The sequence below is a fragment of the Bacillus rossius genome, chromosome 2 (genome assembly GCF_032445375.1).
Source record: "Bacillus rossius redtenbacheri isolate Brsri chromosome 2, Brsri_v3, whole genome shotgun sequence".
Taxonomy (NCBI): domain Eukaryota; kingdom Metazoa; phylum Arthropoda; class Insecta; order Phasmatodea; family Bacillidae; genus Bacillus; species Bacillus rossius.
In genome coordinates, this window is record NC_086331.1 from 117681653 (window position 1) to 117708067 (window position 26415).

The 26415-nt window shown below is 34.4% G+C and overlaps 1 protein-coding gene across 2 annotated transcripts in view; it reads right to left on the bottom strand.

Moving 5' to 3' along the window:
* Window positions 1-4673: 4673 nt before the first annotated feature.
* Window positions 4674-26415, bottom strand: part of LOC134529679 (GATOR complex protein NPRL2-like) — a 64430-nt gene continuing 42688 nt past the window's right edge. The window contains exon 10 of one of the 2 annotated variants that reach the window (XM_063364028.1): window positions 4674-7172. The gene's annotated coding sequence lies outside the window, so the exon portion shown is untranslated. Of the gene's footprint in view, window positions 7173-16477; window positions 26318-26415 lie in introns of those variants that run through there. The other variant, XM_063364027.1, reaches the window with a different exon arrangement.

Here is a 26415-nt window from a genome sequence, read left to right on the forward strand (position 1 = left end):
CAAACAGTTATCACAAGTCAAGTAGCCAATGAGCAGGTGACATTTTTCGAGTCCGTAGAGGATTGTTGAGATTATCCTACAGGTTAATGGCAACGCGCTCTTACGCGCATGGTTAATACCCCGCATGAGTAGAGTGTAAAGGCGTAAGCCTGAGACACATCTAGGTCCTCATCTAACCGCGCACACTTAGATTTAACTCAGGATAGGGTGAAAAATATTTACTAATTTTGCAGTCCTAACAGTCACCAACTAATAGCCAGCAAAAATACATAAATAAACTCACGAATATTGTTCGTGAATGAAGGCGAAGCTGATACTTTGGAAACGTTACCAGCAGATATTAAATGATGTTTAACTATTATTTACGTTGCTTACTTCTTAAAACTGCATTCATGTAAACTGATTTTGTGTGAGACTATGTTGAGTGTTTTCTGCTACACTTAGTTTTCTGAAAAAAGTCTATTGTGGCTTAATAAACTTGTTAACATTGATGCCTGCCATAAAAAAAAATTCAAACGTAATTATACGGATACATGTTGAGTATAGTTTATGAATGGTTCACGCATTGCTGAAAAAAAAAACATGTTTACAATTTTACACATCTTTTTGTTGTCGCGTCCATCGCGTTGTACATACTCAACTCTGAAAAATAAATATATGGTAAAAAAAGCTATAATAAAATAATCTCTTATCTTTCTTTATTCTTTTTTCTAAGCGCTCTAATGGCTTTCGATAGTTTTGTTCTTTTGTGTACTCTTGGTGGAGGTTTCTTCTGCATTTTATTCCTGAATAAATCTTACGCTGCAACAAAAAACATCTAGCTAAATCACTGTGCTAAATAACAACAGAGAATAACCATTCAATTATACGCCGAGCTAAACCAAACACGTTCTCTTATCTACTGAAAATGAGTACGTTGACCTTCATATCAGTTTCCCGCGAAATCCTGTCTCCCCTTCGTAAACAGCAGACAGCTGTGGCAGAGTGGGAACGAGCTGCAAAAAGTTTGGAAAACTGTCGCAAGGTGTCACTACTGTCCAGCGCGCTCCATAATTCCTCGTATCCGAGCTTGCACGCGACTCAAATTTCTACAGCTACGTTTTTACTTTAGGTCCGACTGCAATAAGCTAAAGACTAAAATAAAGTCAATCATTCAGCCGACATATATGTAGGCGTTTGAATTACAAATGAAAACGCGAATGTTATTAAATTCGCAAATGAATATCACGCAATTTCGTAGCAGCTCAGTTATTAAAATTCAAATTGTAAATACGTTAAATTAATAATGATTACAGATAAAATAATGGTCACAGTCATATCTCCCGTGTCTGAAAATTTATCTGCGAAAGTTTTACCACTGAATTCTTTATAGTTTTTTAATAAAGCTTGAATTAAAAAAAATACCGAAAATCAGCAATAACTTAATTAAAATAAAAAAATAAAAAATTAAATTTTACACCAGAATGGTTCAAATATTCTCTAGCAGCTGAATCATTAACAAATATATTGTTTTTTTTAATACGATGCTGGTGCACCAATCCCCTTAAAGAGTCCTGAAAGTTCATCTGGACTGAGTTTTTCGTGGGGATGATTTACCATCCATCTTCTGCATGCTTCGTGGTAGGCCTTCTTCAGCGGTGCATAGAAAGCAACATCCAAAGGCTGCATTCAATGGGATGTTTGTGGAGGCAGAGACAGCATGATTATTCCATTGTGATGACAAAATTCATATGACTCGTGAGATATGTGGCTGGAATGGTTGTACAGAACAAGCAATACTGGATTGTTAGGATCTGGTTTACAAAAGGCACTGAAATGTTTTAGCCATGCTAAAAATAGTTCCTCGTTTATCCAGCCTGACTTCGAACACTGATACAAAGAACCTGGGGGACCATCTGTGATTTCGGCACTTACGCCCTTATTGCCTTAAAAAAGTATGAAGCCGGCATCTGAGAGATGGGGACTTTTTAGGATCAATTTTTAACACCCAAAGGAACGTCTGTGCTAAATTTCAAACTTTTTTTTTTTTTTTTTTTTTTTTTAGGTTTGCTCGATTTTTCCCCTAAAATGCCTGGGCTATAAGTTTTAAACATTATAATATGGGTGGTAAATAAACCTACACATGTGTAGATCTCATTTACTATTCACTGTTATTTAGAATGCGTTTCTATATTAACTTGCGGTAAATTATACTATCTTGTTTTTACTTGTAAAATTAACTCTGTTTATTTTTGCACCTTACATAATATATCTTTGAAACTTGTAACTTAAGTTACTTTGCCCATACGTTTATTTCAATCAGTTTTCGTGTATTTAATAAAATGTAGAAGTAACTTTTAAATACATCTTTCATTGTGTGAAAAACGCTAGGCGTTAGTTATTCGCGCGACAATTTTTCACCCAGTGTAGGCCGACTTGTTTACTTGGAAAGGAGGGCTCCCTCCCCGGCAGACTTCTCTCTCCTGCCCTGGGGGTGCCGCACAGCTAGTACGACTTTCATGCTCCATATTATGTCTGTTGTACTTTTTAACAGATTAAAGCGGCTTAGCCCACCCATTCACGTTAGTTTATACAGTTTACATTTATTTTTGATAAATGTTTCGTTGGGTGCATGGTTACACGATTTGTTGATTAAGTTCTGTAAAGTTACAATTACGCCTAACAAAAGCTGTATGTAAAAATTTGTTAGAGACTTGACAATGACTGTTATTGTTGTTATTATTATTAGGTACGTATATAGTCTTAATAACAGCTTCAAATTATTATTGTTATGATTATGTATATCGTCATAATAACAGCTTCATATTCTAATGTTAAATGCATAATTATTTAAAAAAAAATATTTTTGTAACAAACATTCTACAGGCGTAGGTAGTTTCGAAGTAACTATTCTTCTGGAAATATTTTTGAAACTTCTATAAAATCCTAGAGCATTTTAAGAACTTAATGTAGCTGACATAAATACCTATCTGTTCGCCAATCTTCAAAAAGGATTGGTGTAACATATTCTCATATTACATGAAGCGAAAATATTTTGAATGTTTTTAACTTAATGTCTTAAAGATATTCATAATATGTCTACTAAGGTAGTCATTAAATTATTTTTGATTTTCAAACACTGTTTTTTTATATCTTACACTAATGTCATATAATTTTTTTTCGGACAAAGGTTTAAGATAATCTTAAGATTGTTATTAATAAATTCCAACGAAATTGATACTAAAAAATTTACTTTCTTTTTAAATTTCGAACCCTGTTTTTATGTTAATAGTTAGTTTCATCAAATATTATTTAAACCAATTGTTTTAGATAAAACTTAGGAATTTTTACAATAAATTATATTTAATTTGATAGTAAAAGTATTTAAAAAAAGTAATGTATTTTTGTTTTTCTACCCTTGTTATTTCCAGCCCTTGAAGTATTGGTTTGTATTATCAAAAATTGTTTCAAACTAAAGTTTTAAGTAACATTATATGATTAACAAACAATTTGAACGGATTTGAAAGTGCACCACTAAGGGAGTTATGAATTTTTTTTATTCTGCCCCTTATTTTTTTAACCCCTTGTAGCAATAGTACTTCCAATCAATTTTATTGTTTCAGACAAAGGTTTTTGATAAAAATTATAAGGTTTACCAACAACTTGAAGAATGTTATATTGTAACTAATGAGAGTTATGAGTTTTTTTTTTAATTCTACCCCTTATTTTTTCAACCCCTTGCAGTAATGGATGTTCCGATCGAAAATTGTTTAGACAAAAGTTTTAGATAAAAATTATATGATTGATACACAATTCGTACGAATTCTATGTTGTACATACGAAGGAAGTTATGATTTTTGCCACCAACCCTTATTTTTTCAACCCCTTGAAGTTGTGGTTGGTCGTATAAAAATTTATTTCAGATGAAAGATGTACTGAATACTTTAAGGTTTCACGATAAAGGGATTTATGAGTGTACATGGTACATTATGATTTTTTTTAATTCAACAGCTTTATTTTTTCCACCCCCTGCAACAATGGTTCGACATATAAAAAATAATTTCAGACAAAAGTTTTAGATAAAAATTATAAAATTTACTAACAATTATAACGATTTTGATGGTGTACTTACTGAGGGAGTTATGAAATATATATATTTCTTAATTTTTATCGTTATTTTATTTACTACATTACTGCAATGGTTCGTCTAATCAAAAATTGTTCCAGACAAAAGTTTATATAGAAATTATAAGAAAAATACATAATTAGTACAAATTTGATGCCTTACCTACGAACACAGTTATGATTTTTTTTGTCCGCCAACCCTTGTTTTTTCAACCCCTTGGAGATACCGTCGGTCGTATCAAAAACTTATTCAGAGAAAATATTTTGGCATTACTCCTAAGAATTTTAATAAATTCAAAGGATGTGATATTTTCCATATTGCGTGATTTAGAACGATTTTTCTGTTTTTGAAAAAACCTTCCCCATTTCTACCCCTTTCTTCGGATATTGCTCATTAACGAACTCGATCGAGATTTTCCACATTTAGATTTTCTATATTAGTTTGGAATTGATTTGAGAAAAATTAGGACAGTTATCGCGTCCACAAGAAAGTAATATATATATATATATATATATATATATATATATATATATATATATATATATATATATACACACACACATATGTATAAATATACAAGCTTTTGAGTTGACGATGGTTTTGGGGTCTATGGACCATGAAACGAAAAACTATGTAAAAAAAATTCCGGAAGTCGCACCTTCGTAACGGCTACAATAGGTAGTACCTATTTCTTTGAAATCTACCTAAAATACGTAGGTATTAAAATTCTTCTATGCTAATGCACAAAGCTGTTTCGAATTTCTGGCTCCCTTGAGTCACGCGAGACAATTCATATGCTCCTGGGGTTCTCCTGAAACAGTAAAATCTGCAGCTGTGTACATCAATTTAATTTTACCAAAAGAAATGCATTTACCAGTGGTGATTGTACTTTGTTTCTAATTTTATTTTTGGTCAATGTTACTGCAGAAAATATTCTTTCAGTTGCTGCGTATGAATGAGGCAAGCATAGCATGGCTTTAATGAACACTGTTATAGAAGGGAACATTTGGTCTCCTACAGCATTTTTCATTCCAAAAACTGTATTCCAAAAATCCATTATATTTCTTCTCTACTGTAACTTATAGGTAGCTATATTGTGTGTAGGTGTTGACACTGCATTAATAATTCAATTATTAACTTAATTTGATTGTTAGGTAAAAAGTGTAGGACTATATGTATGTACAAATCCTTATTTTACTTAAAAAACACAATAAACATTTATTCAACACAACACAGTACACTATAATGACACAAGGATTTCCAACAATAAAATATTAGAATTTTTCTTCCTAAATTTATATATTAAAATTATTATTTATATGAATATAATATCACGGATGAGTCAGAAGTAGATGATGTACACCCAGGACAATACGTTGAGCACTATTAGATAGAACTCCAGTCAACAATACAATATATGAAAACAAACAGGAAATCGATTAGGAAATATTCTCAACATAAAATTAGTGTTATAAATTAAATTAATCATATATCATTTCCAGAGGTAAATAAAATTTTTGGGTTATGTCAAGTGGCTTTAACTTGGTTTGTTCAAATTTCTATTACAGATGTTGTTGACAGCTTTTAAACATGAATGCATGTAGTTAATTGGCATTTAGACTGAGCATAAATAATAACAATCAAACGAAATAGTATGGTAAGAAAATAAATAAATAGTACTTAAAATAAAATCTGTGTGGGTCATTGTTACCGCACACCATAAATTCGTCGTCTTTCTTCAGTGCTTCAACAGTCTTTAATAAACGCCATTCCCTATCCAGGTTATCGAAATATTTTTCTTCAATAACATTAAGAAAACATTTGGCAAGTGGCATTATACTGTGATTGTCATCTGATTTATACTTTTCTGGACTCAGCAAGGCTAAACCTTTTAGAACAGAGTCATTAAAATTTATTTGTTTTAAAACTTGGCTCCAAAATACAACATAGAAGGCCAAACAATTAACTTTCAATAGTGTTAACCTACATCACTTGGTCTAACTATGCTCTTATCTAATCCCATCAAAAAGAGCTTCCACTCTCGCTCCTAGATAAACTTTGCTTATGTCTAAAACTGGCCGTTGTCAGCTGTATTTTCTTTTTCAATTGGATTATTTGAAACATATTGATGTTTCATGTAAGATTTCATTGTCAGTTTCATTTTTTCTCCCACCGATGAAACCAGAACATGAAAACGATATTAGTACATTGATAATCTAAATTTAAATTAATTATTACTGTCGACAGAATAAAAGCCAGGAACAAAAAATATGACTTAATTAATGCCGAACGACCGAATTGAGTTCCTGACCTGACTCGTCATCGTCAACTGAAAAATTAGATTCCCTTCCACTCCTGTGTGTGTTTGAATAACACTTAATAATAAAACAATTTAGTGTAAACATAATATTATATTCAAGGCAAAAAACTCGAAAAAGTACTAGCTGGGGACACCCTGATTGTGTCTGAGAGTTGGCGTACTTATGTTGTTCTTCTCCTGGTCACGTTCCCTTTCCCCTCTAGCTACCGGCCAATGGCAGCGAGGGGGCGGGGCTAGCAGTGATTCTGACACACTTTTCTCTGATACGGTCTAATGACCATACGGTCAAGCGGTGTCGCCCCACTAGCGACCTTCCCCCACCCTGCTTCGGGTACTGTTGTGTATAGCCTTTTGTAACAAAAAATTAATTAACTGATAATAAATACCACATTAAAATCAGTTGCATTTTTCAGAAGAAGTAAGCGGAAATAAAAACAAACGCGTACAGCGACACTGTTTTATAGATATTATATAGAGATAAAAGCTTCCTTGAGTAGATACACAAGAATAAATGGTAAATACACCTACACTACATAATTAAATCACTACACCCGTGCGAAGCAGGGCAGGATAGCTAGTAATTCCACAAAAAACGTTTCAGTAACAGAAAGTAGTAGGTTACTGACGAACAGTAGGTAGTAGGTTACTGAGAGTAACAGTAGGTAAGAAGCAACTTCTGCTGCTGCCCTGAAGATGGAGGCTGCAACGCACTCCGAAACGTCAGAAAGAACTTCCATTGTGACGCGGCTAGAACCCAGAAGACAAGAACATTTATTAAAATGTTTCTAGTTGATTTGATTACTTAATGTATTTAAGTAAATTCTTGCTTATTGCCACAATGTTCCTGATTTGTTATGAAGTCGCTTGAAGTCTCGATTATCAGTGACTCCGACATCTTATCATGTTTATCATCGGCCAAACATTATTACATTTGCAAGAGGAATTACCTCACAAAATGTGCCAGCCAATTTCAAACTTACCATACATAGTTTATCAAATACAGACACAAATGCAGACTTATTAGTACCTATAAATAAACACATGATCTTTATACAAGCATTCATTTTTCAATTATTGTTTTTATACATTCTAGATAAAATGGCTTCTTACATTAAGTACTGGTTGAAATACACTCAGCCGAGTTAACACTGATATTGCAATTATCTTTTATTTAAATGTAAATACGAATAATGTTAAAGGAATATATCGCACATATCTATCGAATATTGGATTATTTCATATATACAATTTTGAGACTGAATCTCTCCCCACACAGTGCTGAAATAGCAAGTTAGAACACATCAAACGTATACTTAGTGCAAAATGAAACCTTTCTTACAAGCAGAAACACTTTCCCAAAATGTACATGTTAATAATTTATGCAAAACTTGATACAACGATTTTATCTTTAGTGAAATTCTATCACATGCAATGTAGTAAGCACATAACTAATAAGTTACACTATCGCACTGAAAATGTATGTATGTAGTTAAGAACTGAACAATGCATAAAATGACATACCCAAAAACAATACAGCTATATCATGCGTTTGTACTAAAGAATCAAATGCAAACGTCTTGTAAAGTTCAGGTGAGTGTAACATGTGGTATATTTATAATGACTTACATGAGACGATTTCATTATGAATAGTGATAAATCATATTCAAAAACACAAATTTCTTCTTGTCTTCTTTGATTCGGGTTCATCATTGTTGGCAATAGCTTGTACACTTTTATTTCTTCTGGAATTTGATGGTTTCTTGACACTAAGTTTGTGTTGTCTTGCAGCAAATTCGTTCATAGCCTTCCTTTGTAATATAGTCAGGATCTCGTATGGGCAACGACCGCGGTCGTCGCGGGTCTACAAGTTCTGGCAGCATACAGTTTAAGTAAAACTTTGTCAATTGCTGATCCATTTGATCCTTCCAGAACAGATAATCTCTGTCAATACGTGTGGTTTTAATTCCATTTGGAGTCCAGAGCCCGAAGATGCAGTAATTACGCCTTGTCACATGAAGTTGCCCTTGAACTTGGTAGAAAAAATGGTGATTCTTATTAATGTCTGTAACAGTTTTTTTTGTCTCGAGATATGTTCCAAAATGTGCATTTCCTTTTAAGAATTAACTCATCAGGACTTAGAACTTCTGGCTTTACTCCAGAAGATGGACATTTTACTTCCACGATACGATCTCTTTCAATCAGTCCATCTGGGCTGGCCCCTAGAAATTGTATTTCTTCATCAACAAACAGTCCACATGCCTTTACTTGTACATCACAAGTCTCTTCCAGCTTTTTCACTACCTCTTTTTCGTGATCTCTAACCCATATCATAGCATCTGTATCAAAATCCTCATACAACAATGTAGCCACCAATTTTTGGCATGAAGTATGTGGTTTACGCCTACAAATAGTGCCAAAATTAGAAGCTGTCAACAATTTTCTCCTAGTTTATTTCCACAGGCCGCACTCCCTTTGTAAAAGGGTACCATTCTGCAGTTTCTAACGCTCTTCAAATGTAGAGGGTAAGGATTTAAAAAATCCTTCCTTAGCTAGGTTGTAACCTTCGTAAGTCATGTCTGGTTTTTGAGATTGGGGACTTTCAAAGGGAAACCTTGAGGATTTAGAGCTGTAGGTGGTAATCTTGCGCACATACTGGGTTATTAACATTTTGAGATTACAAGTGAATATAATGTCATATGTTGAGCGGACATAGGACTGAATTGTATATTTAGTTGTGAAGCCCTTTCATAGCAAACATTATATAAAAGCTATATTCAAGTTAAAATCTCTTAAATATGCTTTTATGGTATTAAAATGACATTAATTTGTGTAGCATAGGGTAGTAACATGTTATTATTATTGGTGACTGTAAGATATGGATGGACGCTGTGATAGTGTGAGTATGCGGAATTCCCCCGACCTCATATAAATATTTACTACACCTTCACGGTTGTACTGAAATAAGCTAAATGAGTATAGTTTCAGGTACATTGCGTATATATTACATTGATTTATAAGTTCTTTATTTATATTTAGCTCTCCGACTATTCCACGTTTTCCTTGTTTTTCTCGATGATGGACACAATGATTCAGCCACCTTGAAATAATTTTTTCTGTGTTTTGTTTTCAGATAGAATTCCTGAATAACTTTTCATTGAAAACCAAATTTTTTAACAGCCATTTGCTCTGATTTTTGTAATGACTCCCAACATAGATATTGGTGGAAAGTGTGTCTCATATTGTACATGTACACATGAGCATGTGTGTGTTCCCTATCTCTCTCTAAAGCTATCAAGTGTACATAATGGGAGTGCGTCGTTTGCCCTACAGGCGTTTTCCCTAAACGCATTTTCAAAGCATATTCTCGCAGTCCTCATTCCAAACAGGCGTTTGCCCTAAAAGCGTTTGCCCTAAAGGCGTTTGTCCTAAAGTCGTTTGCCCTACAGGTGTTTGCCCTACAGGCGTTTGCCCTACAGGCGTTTGCCCTAAAGGCGTTTGCACAAAATGTTTGATAATCACATTCGGACCAAGCTCCGGCATTTGCCCTAAAGGCGTTTGCCCTAAAATAAGTTTTTCGACAGTCGTTTGCCCTACAGGCGTTTGCCCTACAGGCGTTTGCCCTAAAAGTTTGCGAATTTTCAATAATCCGAAAATAAATGCTTGCCGGCGTTTGCCCTACAGTCGTTTGCCCTAAAGGCATTTGCCCTAAAGTCGTTTGCCCTACAGGAGTTTGTCCTACGAACCTTTTCGAAGATAGATGTCCTTACGTTTGTCGCCCCTGTTGACAAATATTGGAACCATTCTCCAAATGAGTACAAAGTACAAAATTCAAAAATTAGATGGCAGCACATACGGTTTGCTTTCCCAAAGTTGAAGTCTAAGAATGCAGCTGGTAATTGAACCTTACAACAGATGGTGCGCCAATCTCAGTGACTGGATTGTATTTTTTAAATAATTTTTTAACACAGAGGTTGATCATGTAATATGTTCCATGGTGGGGGGGGGGGGGAAGTGTTAACTAGCGAACAAATTAACTTAATTTAATATTGCTGCTATATATAAAAACAAGCGTTAACGAAAGTAGCTTACAAAATTTTATTATCCTTGCCTGCTGGAATTTTCACTTAAAGTTGTCCTAAAAAACGATGACCCTAAAATAATTTAAGGCAGAGGATTATGCATATGCATTTATAAAAACATTTTTAGTGTTTAAAAGTTACTGTTAAAATAGCCTCCGAGACCTTCATGCCTATTTTCAATTTTTATATAATATGTGCCTAACTGAATCTGTCGTTTTATTAATATGTTTGTAGAATGCGGTGAAAATACTTCCATCGAGAGAGTGCATATTTGGCTAATTCGCCCAGATCATCTATAGCTTAACCCCTAATAAGTTTTATGGGAACAAGTGAAGTAGGTATAATAAAAGACTGATTTAATGTGTGACAGCCAATGAAATGTACAACTTTTCAAAATGCATTTAATCATATCATCCATATTGCCACAATATTTGAATGAATGTCATAGGTATGAGTGTAAACTAGGAACGATTTTGATATGTCGTGGAATGTACAATAATGAATTACGTAAAAGTATAATACACAAAGAAAGATCATTAAATATAACTCTGTTTCATATGCTAATGAATCAGCATATTCGCAAAAAAAAAGTGCAATTTTAGTTAACATATTTTCAAAACAATTAAACAAACAGAATTTACTGGAAAATATGTTATTCATAACTTAGTAGGAGCAAGTGACGTCTATTCACCATCACCTATGTTTAATAAATAAATACGTTATTTGTTATTTTTGTTTTGTCTCATTGCTATGTACATGCTGTGCTGAAAGACTATTACTTCTAGATTTCAATGACAGTTTTTCTTGAGCGCGCGGTGTATGCCATGTCTACGTGTCGTCTTTGAAATCGTACAAATGACTTGTAGTTTTTATTAGTTTAGTTTCATATTTTGACATGGTTAATGAATCAAAACAAAACATCAATTTGTATACAACCTCAGTACACATAACATGGTAATTGTATGGTTTCTCAGCCGTATTTATAGTTATATGCGATTACGTAATGGAAAAGGTGTTTTCGTGTATGCTGCTGAAAGAATTCACTCCTTAAAATTTTATTTATGTGCTATGTGATAAATGCCCCATTGTGATACTTATGTAGGCCCTACCCAGCAGCCTAGTATCGTGAGCTGGGGCGATTTAGCATTGAGATTGAAACCATTGTCAACAAATCCCACTCGCAGAAAGCAGTTTTTATTTCGTTCTTATTCATGGACACTATTACTAAAATTATTTATTACCGCGAATTGTAATTTTTTTATAAGTATACATAAAGTTTTTTAATTTTTTAATAAGACATTTTTTTGTGACAGATATCTCAAAGAAAACAAAACCAGTAATTCGGTAGAATTCTATACGAGCCTCGTTGCCAAATTTAATGGACGCAAAATAATAAATTACCTACACATAGACACAGCGTAAATGTTACATGGCAGGACAAGATTCAAGAAAGGTTTAGCTTGGGAGAAGAGTCCTTTAAAAAAAATGTCAGGTAGGAGCCCTGGTTCAATACACAAGAAAGTCATTCGTAAAAAGATTCGACACTGCACAACTCGGCGTAAACTGGCTTACCAAGAAGATAGTCGGATGAAACTAAAACGGCGTGAACTCCAATCGACTAAACCAAATGTTAACTATGGATCCTCATCAGGGCAAGCTACGGATGTACAAGGGTGTGATCTTCCTGAAAATGAACTATTAAGTAAGTGTGAACATTACATCGCGTCACTGCAAGTCACTTTGGAAGAAGGAAGGAATATTGTGTAACAAACAAATATGCATACAATCCCGCAAGGAAAGTCGTTCTGTGTGCGGTGGACTAAAGTCACATTATTATTATTGAGAAATACCATTACATATCATCATTATTTTATTTTGGGAATATAAGTGGAATCCACTATGGGAAAATGGGAAATATTAAGGATAAATTCAGGGTTTTCTTTCGCTTAAAAGAAAGCGAACAGCCAACTCTGGAAAGGCAGCCCATCAGGATTTTACGAACTGTATGCGTACAAAGAAAAAACCTGAAAGGCGGCCTTTCCGATGGGGCACAATTCAGGGTTTTCTTTCGCTTAAAACAGAGCGAACAGCCAACTCTGGAAAGGCAGCCCATCAGGATTTTACGAACTGTATGCGTACAAGGAAAAACCTGAAAGGCGGCCTTTCCGATGGGGCGAAATTCAGGGTTTTCTTTCGCTTAAAACAGAGCGAACAGCCAACTCTGGAAAGGCAGCCCATCAGGATTTTACGAACTGTATGCGTACAAAGAAAAAAACCTGAAAGGCGGCCTTTCCGATGGGGCACAATTCAGGGTTTTCTTTCGCTTAAAACAGAGCGAACAGCCAACTCTGGAAAGGCAGCCCATCAGGATTTTACGAACTGTATGCGTACAAGGAAAAACCTGAAAGGCGGCCTTTCCGATGGGGCGAAATTCAGGGTTTTCTTTCGCTTAAAACAGAGCGAACAGCCAACTCTGGAAAGGCAGCCCATCAGGATTATACAAACTGTATGCGTACAAGGAAAAAACCTGAAAGGCGGCCTTTCCGATGGGGCGAAATTCAGTGCCCACAACGATCTAACGAAAACTAAAAATTTCTGAAAGGGAGCCTTTCCGATGGGGCACAATTCAGGGTTTTCTTTCGCTTAAAACAAGGCGAACAGCCAACTCTGGAAAGGCAGCCTATCAGGATTTTACGGACTGTATGCGTACAAGGAAAAAACCTGAAAGGCGGCCTTTCCGATGGGGCACAATTCAGGGTTTTCTTTCGCTTAAAACAAGGCAAACAGCCAACTCTGGAAAGGCAGCCCATCAGGATTTTACGGACTGTATGCGTACAAGGAAAAAACCTGAAAGGCGGCCTTTCCGATGGGGCACAATTCAGGGTTTTCTTTCGCTTAAAGCAAAGCGAACAGCCAACTCTGGAAAGGCAGCCTATCAGGATTTAAATAATTGTGTGTGTGCTCGAAAAAATCTGAAAGGCGCCCTTTCCAATGGGGCGCAATTCAGCGTCCCCTATTTTACTGCATGCTCGGGTTTTATGGGCGCCACCGTGCCACACGCACGGACCTATGTGAGACTCTTTCTCAGGGTCATGACGTCGCCCATGTGAGGCGTGATTTTAATTTCCCCCTGAATACACCTAGCACGAATCCCTGCCCGCTCTCAGCGTCGGGCACGCTTTTATTTACGCAGTGGGCTCTCAGGCGTCCCACACGCCGTCACACTCCACGTGGTCAAACAGATTTAAATAAGAAAATAATACATTTGATTTACACACCTGATTTATTCGGTGAATGCAACTTACACGATTGAAACTGTTTAAAACGCCCGCGGCACGAATCGGTTTAGGTGTGAAGTCCCCCACGTGGTCACATCTTACATTACGTATTACAAAAGAGAAAAGACCGTTGCTGGTCGTAAGACAATTAGTTATACAGTCCCCCGACCGAGATGAGCTCCGAGGACGAAAAGAAAACGATTTATACGGAATTAAATTGAAACAGAATTACTTGGCGGTGAAACAAACGGTGAGGTCCCCGGAGTGCTGGCACGTCTTCTCTCGGTCGTTCATGGTGGCGGGCTGGGCTGAGATCATGGCTCGCTCGACTAACATGGTGTCCTCCCGCCGAAACAATTGCCGTTAAAAAAGATATTTGCGAATTCGTGCCACGGGAAACTAAATTAACATGACAAGAATGAATTAAAAATTATGTGACAATTTATGAATACTTGAAAAGAATAATACATATTATAATTAATAAAATGAACATTTAATTATTGTCTGACTTCGGGTTTCCTCAGGAATGTCCGGAAACGCTATGATATTTTAATACATTATTTTATAATAAAAGTACATAAAACCCTCCCGGCCGATCTGCCGTCACGTTGCACTTAGGGAATATAAAAACAAATAACACAATTATATTTACTTATGTTTTTAGGGGTGCGGCGCACTGGCTCGACAGCGCCCTCTTGCCGGGCGAGCACACACAACGCACGCACACGCACGCACACGTACGCACGGGAGGTTTGAATGGAGGGTGGGTGGTGTTTGGGCGGTGGCATATCGGACTTAAAAGGGGCCGCAGGCCCGGACGATGTCAATATATATATATATATGTGTGTGTGTATATATATATATAGTATATATATATATACAGTATATATATATATATATATATATATATATACAGTATATATATATATATATATATATATATATATATATATATATATATATATATATATATATATATATATAGAGAGAGAGAGAGAGAGAGAGAGAGAGAGAGAGAGACACACAAATTGGGGTGTGTTTAATATAAGTTTACGTTAGAGAATTTACACATTGAACACTTATTTTAATTTTTTGTTTAGTCCCACTTTTAGTTGAAATATTATTTGTAAATAAAAACTACCAAACAAAAATTGCCAATGAGATGAAACTAACGTAGCATACCCAAAGCACAATACTATCGTTCACACTAACAACGAAAGAGTGCAGGCTATCAAATGTATGTCTGCACCAGGCAGACAGCGTGTGCTGCATGCCATCGGCGACCTATCAATGTCGTAATTGGTCTACATGCATACACTCTATCGAGGCATCACCCCTAAGAAGTACCACAGGGATAGAAAACCTTTTAAAAAAAAGTCCAATCATAGAAAGATTCATAAATTCAAATATTTAACAATTACGTCTATCATGTAAAAGTTGTTACTACAGCGCTCAAAAAACAATGAAACTGTGTTAAGTTCCACAAATTGCCAAGCCTGTTCTGTCACATGTCATGCCAACAGGTCAATGAATGGCTGGTGGTATGCTGTGTATTAGTCAGACGTTATGCCTCCAGTGAAGGAAATGGTGTATAGATGGAACAGCCTCACAAAGTCTATACGAATGCAAGTAGACATTTGGTCAAAAAATACAACTCAACTTGTAACATTGTGCGGCTTGTGAAAATGGTTTTGCCAGTCATGTGCAGTTATCATATTCTTTGAAAATAAATGTTCAAAATTTGAATGATTAAATGTGGTTTAGTAGTTAAAAGATAATTTAAGCATTATTGTATTAATTTTTTCCTCGAAAGCTGAATTTTATATGCGGGAAGCATCTACAAATGCAAACATTTAAAATAGGAAGAATGGAAGTGATTAATGAAGGGAATCATTTTGTGAACGTATCAGGTGGGAAAACATATTATGTGAGAACTTCTAAAGCATTTTAAGCGAGTTTTACTGTATCCAATTCATATCATTGTTGGGTTTGTCTGTTACTTTGTTGTTTGTAGTTTTTGTTCTTGTTACAACTTTCTCGTCGTCAACCGTGTTCGTCTATGCTGTGATGTTTTTCCCAACTAATGCCTTTCACTGTATTCTCTGTGCTGTCTTTAAAGTTAACCTTGGACATCAGTTGATTTTTGCTTGTTTTTCTGTGTGTGTATACTCAGATTTCTTGTATATTCTTGTGGTTTCTCTATATATACAGTGAAAACTAGCACTGGCATATGTGAAGAAGTGTAACATTTGTTACCATCACAAACTCTATGGCAGCTCAAAATAACCAATATTGTGTTTCTTCAAAGTACATTTTACATTTAAAATTTTGCAACTCCATGTTATTTAGCAAAATCAATATTTTGTGTGAGACAGAAATTCATGAAAACTGAAAGGAGTTAATTAAACTATAACCATTACCATAATAATTTTTGCACATACTTTACAAATATTTCCAAACCCTTTTTTTAATTTCACAATTTTGCCTTTAACTAAATTTTTATTTAATGCAGTTTTACACTGTTTGTCAAGGAAAAATTCTGAAAAAAAAATCTACATTGCAGACAGTGGTGTAATAAGTAAAAAAAAAAAAACACAAATTCTAATTGTTTTTAACTATAAAAAGCATCTATAGAGGATTTTATTAAAATTATCCTTATGGCTGCACATTTTAACCACACAACTGTTTTGTCAAGTTTGTGTATACTAAGTTGTTTGTACCATAATAAAAGTAATTACTTCAAATATCCATTAAATATAGGATACAAGTATTTGCCTTATACCAAAAATAGCTTTCTTGGTTTTATTATATTTCTATGAGAAATATTTGTTAGCACTCTTTTGAGTTTAATTAGTCACACCCAAAGCAAGTACAGTAAAACCCTCATTTTAAGTAAATCTCACTTACAAAAATTAATTGCATAATAAGTTTTAAAAATGTAGCACTTCACCTATAAATACGTACAATTTTACCCTTTTAATAAGTTTTTCAGTTAGTACTCAAAATTTCAAAATACCATTGAGAAACTTCTGAACATGGTTTTACAGGGTTTAACATCAATGTGCTTTTGTGTGGCAGCAGAATTAATCAGCTTAAAGCTGATCTAATCTCTCATGAGATGGGGCAGCAGAAGATTAGCCATTACTCTATAATTTGTGCTGGGAATGTACCAACAAAACTAGAGCTAAAATATTATTCTCGCTCTATGTCACATATTCTTAATCCACATTACACAATGGAAAGGATGCAATTAGACAGGGATTTGAAAAAAATTTACAAGTAAAAGTTGTTTGCATCAGACTTTATTCCCCTTAATGCTACTGAGATCCAACTGTTCAGTCTATAACCAAATCATAAGTATGGGACAGACATTGTTTAAGTTCATTTAATACATTTTAAGTAGCATCATTAATTTATCACACAATCTCTACAAAAAAATATCTTACTTCTACTAACAGAATAGTGGTGTTCTCTAACTAATCACAACACTTGATTTGAACGTAAAGCACACTAAACAACTCACATTTAGTATGAGATTATTTATCACACCAAAGTTTCTTTATCCTGAAAGTAATCGTTGTTCAAAACAGAAGAGTGGTGATAAATGCTTCCCATTGTACATTTTCAATTCTATCTGCCAAACAGTCAATGCTAACTACAGTATAAGCTTTTGTAGGATCCCTGCTTATAACTTCATAAGAAAAATGCATAAAATTCCTGTATACAGTAGAGAATAGTTTATTTGGACATCCAAACACGGAACTATTCTAAATAACACACATTTTTATGAATGACTTAAACTTCATATTTTAACGCCTGTACATTTTATCACGTGATACCAGCACTTGTGACACATTGTGCCAAAGGCCACGGACCTATTACAGTGGAACCTCGAAAAAAAAAAAATACGAGTATGGAATAGTATGAGACCTTTGAAGTTATACAGTTTTGTAATGCACCATACATTTGACTGCATAAATGATGTTACATTTATCTGAAAATTACAAGTTCTTTCATGATAGCCCTTTCGTAAGTACGAGTGATTTAAATGGCATCTTTAAACAAGGAGAAAAAATCATTAGCTGAAAAACCAAACATTTGCGCAGTAAACACAAAGACTACATAGCGTGACAGTGCATGGATAGGCTGGGGGACTGACTGCTGTCTCTAGCAATCTAGGAGAGAAGGGGAAGAAAGAGGGCAGGACTTGACAAACAACATGCCCGGTCTCGTTTGTTTGGCTGCATTCACTAGCAGCCATGGAGAAGGGAAGTCTGCGAGATTCTGGTGACAAATATGGTCTCTCTATTTTTTTGTTTAGCGCTCCCGTTTGATGGCGACAACTTGCCCTTCTCCACCTTCACAGATTGCTGTCTGCTATGCTGGTTTTCAGTTAGAGGCCAGTGTTTTATGAGCGAGCATGACCATATCTTACGCAATGTTGATGGTTCTCCCCCCACCTCTCTCCCTCCATTTTAATACCACAAAACTAGCAAGACATAATCATTGTGTCAATCTTGATAAGTTTTTGTGATGCATGAAGCACGTATTCCACATACTACTCGCTTTGAACTGTGCCAACAAAATTCCTTTTGTGTACACATTACTACTCTATTACTAGCAACAGTTTATGCAAAACACTGCAACCAATAATTTTCAATTAGTGGACGTATTGTAGCTATCGATCTTCGATTTGTGGAAATTTTCTAGGTTTAGCGTGATATTGTCTGAGCTTCTCCTCCACAAAATCCACTTCAAATATCTTTTGTCTTATAGTAGTTGGGGAATAGGAGAGGTTGCTAGAGGGAAGGTGGGAGGAGTGGATGACCACCGCCCTTTCCTCCTGTAGTAATAAAGTAGGACAGTCCGAAGGTATGAACATTACCGTGAAAATGTTAACAAATCAGATAAATATTTGCTAAATACATGTGTAAAATTTTTGTGTGCATATGCGTTGAAAACAAATGAAAACTCCTGGCAGTAACTTAATTGTGGCATGGGACAGTAGCATGTACAATTTTGGGCATTTCCTTTCAGAAACAACATCAGGGAGGGTGGCAAACGCTCTTCCTTTCTTCCCTCTCCCGTTTCTTTTTACGCTCCATGTGACCTTGCACAGCAATGTTCACCCCAGCAGTTCTTTGAGCTCCGGCATGTATCGGACAATATTATTCGCGATTAAAAGAGAAAATCCAATACAGATACAAAAAAAATTCATAGACACCTTTTCAACTCTTAATTAAATTTGCTACAACATTTATTCTATGAAATTTTTTACTACAGTGCACCATTTTCAAGATATAGTGTAAAATTAGGACATTTTAGGAATGTTCTGGAATCTAGATTTCAATTTCATGTGTTTGGTTATTACCAGTACTAATAGAAACGAGGATATCTCTTGCCATTGTCAGCTCTCTTAATATGAAGTTCCACTGTTTTTCTGAATACTGAAACTATTAACCGGTAGCCTTGTGATTATTAACAAGTTGTAAACATTGTCTTGGTGAGGTTATGTTCACATGTTTTATTATTCAGAATTTTCTGTTTTCCAGACTAGGCTAGGTCACCATGAATCCGGATGAAAGATACTCTACTGTATAACATTTAATGTTTTAAATTCCTACTTATAACACCATTAAATTAACTTTAAAATAGTAAATTTATTTATCATTTTTGCATAGTGCTGGTCATCAAATAAGTAGGCACCTACTGATTTGAATAAAAACAGCAAATTAATTAAAGGAGCAATTTCTAAACCCATAATTTAATTTTAATATAAAATTTTCTAGAAATAATGCTCTAATAGAAGCAAATATCTCTAAGCAGCACACTATTTATCGTGGCTTTTTTTACATGATGGCAAGAAAGAAAATGTATGACTAGTTACAGAAAAATAAATAAATAGCCAACAATAATAATACTGTTTTAAAATCTTAATGGCATGTCAGTATACTTTATATCTATATATCTAAAAGAATTTAATAAAATAGATCCTAAAAATTTAGTTCTTGCTTATAACATTTATCTGCATGCTAAAAGAATTTAATAAAATAGATCTTAAAAATTTAGTTCTTGCTTATAACATTTATCTGCATGCAACATTTTATTTTTCTCTCTCCCTTCAAAATATGTTACAACAGGGTTCTATAGTATTATATTTTAATATCCAGATAAAGCCATGATATGACATATTTACATCTAACATACAATATTATGCATAATTCAGTCTCAAGTTTCATTCAAGAAGGCTGTCACATTAGTTGGCAGACCTGTGGCACATCTTGTACATTATTTGGAAATATGTATTAATAATTATAGGTTCCTAAACATGGTTTTATTTTCTAAATCATCTTGTTTTTATGACATGGCATATCAATTTTATTTTGCCGTTATACAATTTTTCCTCATTTCAAGTTATAAAATGATTTTAAATGGTTACAAATATTTAACATGTTAATTCAAGCTCGCTAAACCTATTATGGCCACAATGTTCACAATTTCAATTAATAACCATTATTTGAAACAATATAAAATATTTTTTAACATTCATGTATCAAATTCCATTTGGAGAAAAAAAACTGGTGTTACAAGGTGCTGAAAAAAGTTACAAGCCTACTGTATTACCATATACCAGTTGGTGCTTGAGGAAAAATACATTAAAAACAAAATTTAATTTACAAGTCTTTGAAAAAGAGCAAAATGTTGCATGGTATATTGTTGAAAGGAATCATTACATATATATATTTCCCCCATTTTTTAATTTAAGCTTTCTTGTTCCCTTTCTAAATGTTTTCAAAATATATCCATTTTTTCATGTTCTAACGGGTGATTATACAGAACTTTCACACTAGAATATTGTCTGTAACATAAAACCTGTCACACTTAAACTGCGAAGCCCTGGCTGGAAGCGTTACTTTGGGCTATGGCATGATTCAGATATATTTTCTCCATTTGAAAAAGAAATACTGATAAATAAGAACTTCACATATTCAACTAACATATTATGTGAAAATATAAATATCTTCCCTTAGGCAAATATCGACTTGGAAAATCTTGCGTGGGCACGTGGCTAGAAAATATTGATGTCCACAGTAAAATGGTTAAATGAAAATGCCACAAAAATAAAATGACATGGCACCCATAACCTGTGGAGTATAAATATTTGGAGGAAGTAGGTTGTAACAACCCACGCTAATGCCCTCTCCCCTGGTTAAATGGTTTAACAATCAATTTAGTTTGTTGTCCCATTACGTTCAGTACATTGGTTAGGTTTGCAGGTACAAATGGGAGATATTTTTGTAAGCTGGAAATAAACTTAGGTGTGTACATTAAGCAAAAACTTTCAATTTAATTTTTCTTGCATTTGTTAAAATCAAATAATGTTAATAAAGTCTTTGAGATTAAATTTGTTTTTATTTTGTGAAAACAAACTATCTAGACCTGTGATAGAGGCTTTGGAAGCAACACTATCTCTGTTAAAAAATTTTTACAGTATTTTAATTCTACAAAAGATAATTGTTTAAATACATATTTTCTGTTTGGAATATATTTTCACATTATTATTAACAACCATAACAACCTGACCAGCATTATGATTAGTTAAATTTTATTTTCAATGCATATCTGAACAACTACCACAGAGATGATTTATTTCTTCCATTATGGCATCATTTTGCATGGTGATACTACCATTAAGCCTTGTTCCTACACTGCCCATTTATATATTTTACAATTTTTATTTTAGGGTGGTTATATTCAATTCCAATCCCTAACATTTAGGGTCCTCTTCCAAGCTTTCTCTAACTGCCCATTTAAATTTTATATTTCCCACTCTTGAAAACAATTATTTTCCTGTACAAACAATTTGCAGACTTTGACAGAACCCTTTCTTTCTCCACTCCCCATTGCAAGTCAAGTTACCTTCTCCATTTTGAGTAGCATGTTCGGAAGTTTTGAGTGCAAGTAACTTGATATATAAATAGGTCTAAATTCACTGTCCAAAATTCTGCAACTCATAAGCTTATAATGTTGTCTGAAGCCACAGTCTAGAGATAAGCACATTCCCACAAACCCACTTTCGTCGTAAATTATTAGTTTCAATAATGTGCTGGGTTAAGATTCAGTGACTAAATTTTAAGGGAAGTGGGACGGTATCATTACAAAGAATAGTCTGTTGCTTTGAGTAAAACTTCTAGGGTTAATTAGAGCATAGTGAGTGCTACTTATAATATGTAAGGCAAAAAAAAATTATATCCTGTCATCCAACCCAATCTCTGTTTTTTCACTTGCAGATCCTGTTGCCATAACTTGTAGCATTCAATCTTACCAGTTCATTGGGAAAGAAAAAATGCTATTTATAATGTTTTTAATAGAAGCATATCATTTTATAAGTTGACTTATCATAAATACTAACCTTCAATATTTGCTTGATTCTTGTTCTGCTATGAGCCTAAATGGTATGCATCCAGTTTTCATTCCAGTCTCATCAATGTTTCAGATGTATTCAGGGGAAAAAAAGATAAATTTTCAAAACCATGTAGGCCTACTACAGGATTATGGGCTGGCTGGTGGGTATTGTTTTTTTTTCTTCAGAGAAAGGCCAATATCTATTCTAGAAATAATCTCACCTAATTGGATGGAGGTATTGTTCTATATTCCACTCCTAAGCCTCGAATCTGTTCTATCAGCTTCATTACCATCTTGAGAGGCTTACAACTTATGAAGATATTATTTTTTGATAAATGCCTCTCACTCAGCTCTTTGCAGCACCTATTTTAAACTGGCACTATCTAACTATCCTTCCACTCACTCTAACAATATCACCTCCATTATCAAAATCAACTTATAAGCATTTTAGTGTTTTATAGACCCCTGTCACAGAAGCAAAGGTGTTTGGAGACACCTAAATTATTAATGCTTTCATACACTGAAAACAAGCAAAATCCATCGATGGAGCTAGCTTTGAACGTTCCAACACTACCGTATTCACCCGAAAATAAGACGATAGTTTTTTCCTTCTAGAGGATTCAAAAAATTGGGGGTCATCTAACAACCGAGATCAAACATTTTTTAAAGATTGTTTTGTTGTATAACCTATAATAACAAAGGTTGTTTGTTTGTTTATTTATTTATTTATTCATTTATTTATTTATTCATAGCCTCTAATATAACACAAACAATGGGTTTCCCATACGCCAAATATTGCAGCACTTCATGTTTTCCATAACTTCCTCATTAAAAATGCCGTAATGTTACTCCAGCTAAGCAACAAGCATATAAGCAGCTAAGTAAACAATAGCCGTGCTCATAGATAACACAATATGCACGTGTATACGACACTTTCTCTGCTGCATGCCATAGCCATGTTCCAGGCTGCCAACATCGCAAAGCGAAAGATCAGTAGTCCCGTCAATATGGAACACACTTCGTGTACAAGTGGCATATGTTAACGATACATATTTATCTATGGTGAACGGAAATTGCATTGTTTATTGGTGACGACGGCATTTTTACATTCGTTAATCGTTATGGCTGACTACGTGGAAAAACGAGGTTCAAGTGTGAAAGCAAATTGTAATAAAGTGAAAGGCGCAGTTATGACAAAAATTTTAAACTGATGGCTATGAAATATGCAGAAGACACCAATAACTGTGTGGCAGCTAGAAAGTATGGTGTTACCGAGGCAAATGTTCGGCGCTGGAGAAAACAAAAGCCTCGAATACAGAATGCAAGCTCAACACGAAAATCTTTCCGTGGACCAAGACGTGGAAACTTCCCTGAGATTGACAAACAAGTAACGGAATTCGTACGAGCACAGAGAAGAAATGGGATGCCAGTTTCTTATATTTCTATCCAACAAAAGGCACGCGAAATCGCAATAACTTTGAACATTGCAGGAAGAGATTTCAAAGCTAGTAGGGGCTGGTGCACAAGATTAATGAGGAGAAGTGGGTTTTCCCTTCGAAGAAGAACGTCGTTGTGTCAAAGGCTGCCAGCAGATTTTGAAGAGAAGTTGACAGCCTATCAAAGACATGTTATTAAATTACGAAAATCGCACAACTATATCATGGGGAAAATCGGGAATGCAGATGAAACCCCTGTTTATTTCGATATGCCATCAAATTACACAATTGATGATCGTGGGGCAAAATCCATCAGAATTAAAACTTCTGGAAACGAAAAATTAAGAGTGACTGTTATGCTGACAGTGTTGGCAGATGGCAGGAAACTGCCACCATTTGTAATTTTGAAGAGAAAAACAATGCCTAAGGGTATTGTAGTGAGGTGTCAACCAAAAGGGTGGATGACCAATGATTTGATGTTGGATTTGTTAGGAATAATTTGGGGCAGAAGACCTGGTGCTTTGTTGAAGCAGAGAGGCATGCTTGTACTAGATGCCTTTAAAGGACATCTGACATCAGACGTGAAAAAAAAATACAAGACTTGAACACAGATCTGGTAGTTATTCCTGGTGGAATGACTTCTCAACTACAGGTTCTAGATGTTGTGGTTAACAAACCTTTTAAGGACAATTTGAAGCAGCTATACTGTCAATGGCTGGCAGCAGGTAACCATGAGAAAACACCCACAGGTAAAATTAAGAAGCCAACTGTTGCACAACTGTGCAATTGGATCATGACAGCATGGAACAGGATCAGGCCTGATGTTATTGTGAATTGCTTCAAGAAATGTTGCCTAACCAATGCTATGGATGGCACAGAAGATGAGTTCTTGTGGAATGATGCAGAGAATTTGGACAGTGAAACCGATGAGAATGAAGACAAGGAAATGATAATCATCATAGTGACAGTGGAGAAGAGGAAAATGTGTAATGTAATTAACTGAAACTGGAAAGAAAAAAAATCAGTTGAAATGACCTAATTCAGTGTTTTAAATGTGTAATGTTATTTGTAGAAGACAATTTTAGAAATATATGCAGATATTGCTTATATCAATGTTTTCTTGTGAATCCAGGCAATGGCACCAAAAGAAAGAAGCTAAGATTGTGAGTTTATAATTTTTCCTGAAACATGTTTTCATAATTGGGGGTCGTCTTATTTTCGGGTGAATACGGTATATTGTAGACAGTCACATTGACTATTTGGCTATCTATCCTTCCCACTGACAGATTTGATCCCGGATAAAGACTCCCAGCTACGATTAGGATCAAGACTGCCCAAGAAATATTTCATATAGTAGTGAGAAAAATACAAGCACAAAACATGTAAGACTAATCAAAGCAAAAAAAAACATTCACAAAGCACAATCATGAACAAGAACACTGGGCTACTATAGTATCAAATAAATCTAAAACTTTAAGATAATCATTTCTAGATAGTATATATTCTGAAAAACAAAAATATAAAAACAATCTAGTTATTTATACTTTAAAATCAAAACTCCTTCAATGATTCACTCATGGTATTTTCAACCAGTGTTAGCAACCTTAATATTAAAGGTCATGACACACAATACAGTATTGAAAGAGAAGGCTGGATCAAGTCTACTATAGGACTAAATATCACCCTTCTTCCTCAAATATTTAACTTATCATTTAAAAAATATTACATAAATCTGGTTGCCATTTCCTCAATACTCTAGGCTGATTGAGTCAATGAACTTATGATTATCAAATAGTTTTCTTGCAAGTCAAAATTTTAAATCATTGATATATTATAGGAGGTGCAAAACTGATATATGCTTCTTTTTTATTACCTTGATACACTTAATAGTGAATAAAATCAAATGCAAAACAATGTTAAAAATAATAACTTAATTCTTGCTTGACATTAACTTCCAATCCCATGACAATCATTAAATAATACTGAAATTAGGCTTGTATAGATAAAACAGTCTTTCATTGCATTTAATAATTATTAAAGCCTTGAAGTAAAAAAGGATATACACATCATTTTTAAAACAATTGTATTATGACCAGAATAAGACTATGTGCGTAGTCCTATAAAATAATAAAGGGTTGAATGCCTGCAATGTTCCTTATAAGTGTTGCAGTCATCATACATAGCTTGTTTTCCTTATTTATTATTTATGTTATAAATTGTAGCATTTATACAATTTCAAATGTTAAGGATCAAGGAACTTAGAACAAACTAAATTTTACGACTTCAATTTTATATAACTCTAGTTACTCTAAGTAATTCTGACATATTGACTTATGAAGTATATGTAAAAAAATATTTATACTCTGGAACTAAAAATTCAGCCGAAATATAATAGACTTTATCTCGTAACAAAATCAAAAACTCAATTTCCTCAAAACAATGAAATTGGCATTTAGATCCTAATTTACTTCAAGTTAAGATAGGGGAGGGGGTGTTTGTGAAAAAAAAGCAACAAATGTAATGGTAGAAGTTCATCACATTTTAGACTGTGTCCAAAACCTTATTTTAGAACAAATTTCATAATTACAAAGCTTGAGCATTAAATACCTTTGCTTTACATAAAACTTTTATTTTTATTTCTTGGAGGTAGTGATTCTATTGCTTCTGATTTCAAAACCAGCAATCAAGTTCCCCTGAAAAAGAAGGCTTAGCCATCAACACGCCTTGCTAATGGTTTCATTAAAAAAATGTGCATGCCAAAACACACAAATTACATATTCATCCAAAAAAA